At 44.5% G+C, this 3,527-nt stretch overlaps 1 pseudogene; it reads right to left on the reverse strand.

Annotated features, from left to right (window-relative positions):
* Positions 1-413: 413 nt before the first annotated feature.
* On the reverse strand, positions 414-2,735 carry LOC118834355 (annotated as a pseudogene).
* Positions 2,736-3,527: the final 792 nt, after the last annotated feature.

Below are 3,527 nucleotides of genomic sequence, written 5' to 3' on the forward strand. Positions count from 1 at the left end.
AAACAAAACCCTATATCTCCAAAGTAAAGAAGTGAATGCAGATTCCCTGTAACCAGCATTGACCCTGTTGGGGCAGGACATACACTAGGTTTCCATCTTAGATGAGGCAGGGGGCCCATCCTGGCCCACATCTGTTATTAGTTTAGTTCAGTCTACAGTCAATGGACAACTCCCACACTGGGCAGGGGAAAGGGGCTAGTTAGGGGGAGATAGTCTCATCTCTGTCTTTTTTTTAAATCTTAATTTACACTTTAAAAAACCTCTTAGTGTCAGTGCCTCAAATAAAATTTAATTCTAAAAGTCCTTAAAGGCCCCCTGAAACAAAACAAAAAAGCATGTACTGTCTCTCTTAATAGTCTCCTCACTCCAGTAGGCATTCTCTTCCCCCTCCCTGCCCTGCCCAGTCCTCATCATTACCCTAACTTGGAACTTACAAATTGCATCAAGCCAACTGTGCTCATAGACTTGGGCCTCTCTAGGGGGAAGCCCAGAGCTCTGTTCCAAATTGTGCCAGCACCCCCAGTGCCCATGAAACTCCAAAGAGAACCATGTGATAATTCATCTCCATCATGCTGTAGTACTGCAGAATCACCCCACTGTGGGCATCTACATTGGGCCAAGGGTTTTTGGCTCCAAGAGGACATCAGGTAAAATCTTGTAGAGTTGGGCCACCAGTTTAAACATGGGATCATTAGGTAGATGTTTCAGGGCAAATTCCTGCTGACAGGTACATCTAGGATCAGTTTTTCTTAGTACAGCATGGCCATAGCTAGGGACCACCCTGCCTGAGTTGAGTGTGTTCCAGATGTAATCAAGAAGTTTTTCATCAGTCACTTCTTTACAAACTTCTTTCTGCAACTGCATCAGACAGACAAGTACTTCCTGATTGGCTAGTCCATGGAGGGGCCCAGCCAATGCATTCATGGCAGCTACAAAGGACAGATAGGGATCTGAAAAAGCACTGCCCACCAGATGGCTAATGTGGGCACTTACACTGCCACCCTCATGATCACTGTGGATTGTGAGGTATAAGTGCATGAGCTCAGTGAATTTGGCATCACTGTAGCCCAACATGCTGGTGAAGTTATGAGACCAGTCAAGTTTGGTGTCTATAGCCCAAATGCTGCTGCCTTCATGATACAGATTCCAGTAGATCTTTGCTGCAACACAAGGTAGCTTGGCAATGAGATCCATGCAGTGCTCATAAATCAGCTCCCAGTATTTGGCCCTATTGATGCCTTCAGAATAAGCCCGAGGGAAGTTACTCTCATTGTTGAGGATGGTGATAGCTGCACTGAGCTGAGACATTGGATGCAGATTAGTAGTGTAAGAAATGGGAGGAGGAGTTTTGTTTCCACAGAACTGAAGGTATACTTCCCCACCCACCCACCACCCCAGTTTTAGCAGAAAACAGGCCTCAAGGTAGGTCAGGTGAAGGTCAGAGGCTTGTATGCATGCTTTTTGAGAAGGCAGTCAGGGGAACCAGGTTGAACCAGTTCAAGCTTATCTAGGATCTGGTCTTGGTCAAGAGTCCAGGCCTACTGATTTGCATAATTTGCACGTGTTAAAGAGGGAATAGGGAGTAAAGAATGTAGATTAATCCTAAACTCAGACAAGGAAAATCTAATTAACTTCACTTTTGCTTCCGTGTCCTACCTATATGAACTGTATAACCTAGGAAAACTATGTAAAAATAAAGATTGTAAACTAATCATAACTCTAGCAGGAGTGGAGGGAATGATTACCCCTGATCCTGCAGCTGTATCGGTATGAGTGTTCCAGTGAGCACTACACCTGCTCTCTAGAGGAGCATAATAAATGCCTTCCTCTACCAACTCTAGTCCTGAGTTCTTTGGGTGAGAATGGGCAAATCACATGGATTTTCCTAAGGTTAAGGAAAGGAAAGGAAAGCAATGAGCAGCAGAAGCTCATCACGGGCTTACTTCCTGACCCTGCCATGGGGAGTCCTGTGATCCCCACTGTGGTGTTAAGAGGGCAACAACTAGGGATTTCCCTGGGGAACCCTGTGGTCTGCACAGCCTTCTTAAGGGGTCTTCACTTGGTTCCTCCTTAGGGTCTAACCCCTAGGAGGCCTTGGGATCCCCACAGATTAAGGGGGGCTACCACTTGGGCTTCCTCGGGGAGTCCTGTGGTCTGCACCGCCTTCCTTAGGGATTATCACAGGGTTCTTCCTCAGAACTTTGGCCCTGCCTAGGAAGTCCAGTGATCCCCAAAATAGCATTTTTCACAGTACGGAAGTTGTCCAACATGGTGACCACCTGGGAGGGCAGAGCAGATCATTTTGTCCATTCTTCGGAGAGTCAGCTCACCTGTTCCTCATTCAGAATTTGTCCAGTCACAAGGAGCCAGAATAAACCCTTGGGAAGAGGTTCTTCCCCTCCTTTGGCCTTAAAGAGCAGCTTCTGGCACTCTGGGATACTGTAGCCATGGAAACGGATACCCTCATCAGGGTCCAGAATTGATGTTTCATATATTAATTCTTTCATACCCCTCATGCCACCATACATCAGGTCCACAGCGATCTGCCCCACTACAGTCTTGCCACGCTGCTGCCGCTGCCTGAAGTTCTTGATTCTACTTTGTTCCTTAGATATCATGTTGCTGAGTATGTCTTTCAGATTTGCTGAAGGAGCACTGGCATGTCGGGCAGCAACAACAAGACAGGATGCATTCTTGGCCCCAAGGAGCTAGGCAGGCACAGTGAGTAAGGCCATGGCGGACAGCCAGGGGACCCATGGCAGGAACTGAAGCCGCCACCACACTAGAGGCTTCACCAATGAGTGGACAAGGTTGAAAGACGGTGGCTGAGACAACTTGATATTCTATAATTTTTAGATTCTGATAGTTACTTGTCAGTGTTCTTGTATTAGTATCAGATATGGTATTTGAATTTAGGCACCTTGAAATCAAGCTTCCATGATAGACTTCGAGAGACTGGAAGACAAGTGTATAGCATTTCCCCTAAAGCTTCTCCTTTTTAGATTATATGGACCCAGTTCCTTCAATTAGTTCTTACTATTGTTTTCACATCCTTCACTATATAGCTCATCCTTAAAATACTGTTTTTTAATTTTAATTTAATTTTGCAAAAAAAAAATAATCACCCAAACCTACACTTTTGGATGCAATTTTAAAAGTTTGAATTCAAGAAAAATTGCTCCAATTTCTTAAGATTCTGTGAACTCAGACTGTTCAATTCTCTGTCCACCTATTTGTGTGCCTCCTTTTTTCTCAGTGTCTCTCTGCCTCTATCTCTGTCTCTCTTCTCTGCTCTCTCCCTCTCTCTCCATTTCTCTCTTTCTTCCTTTCCTCTGTCCTCTCTCCCCCCTATCTCTTATCTCTCTTTCCTAATCCAAACACCCATTCACAAATGCCTCCTAGGAACTTATTCCAATTTCTATCCTCTATACATTTTAACTTTAAAATTTTAATCTTTTAAAATCCCTTTAGACCTTATATAATGATAATAGATTTAAATGAGGGAAGAAAGAAAGATCATGAATAGA

The sequence above is a fragment of the Trichosurus vulpecula genome, chromosome 1 (assembly GCF_011100635.1).
Source record: "Trichosurus vulpecula isolate mTriVul1 chromosome 1, mTriVul1.pri, whole genome shotgun sequence".
NCBI classification, from domain to species: domain Eukaryota; kingdom Metazoa; phylum Chordata; class Mammalia; order Diprotodontia; family Phalangeridae; genus Trichosurus; species Trichosurus vulpecula.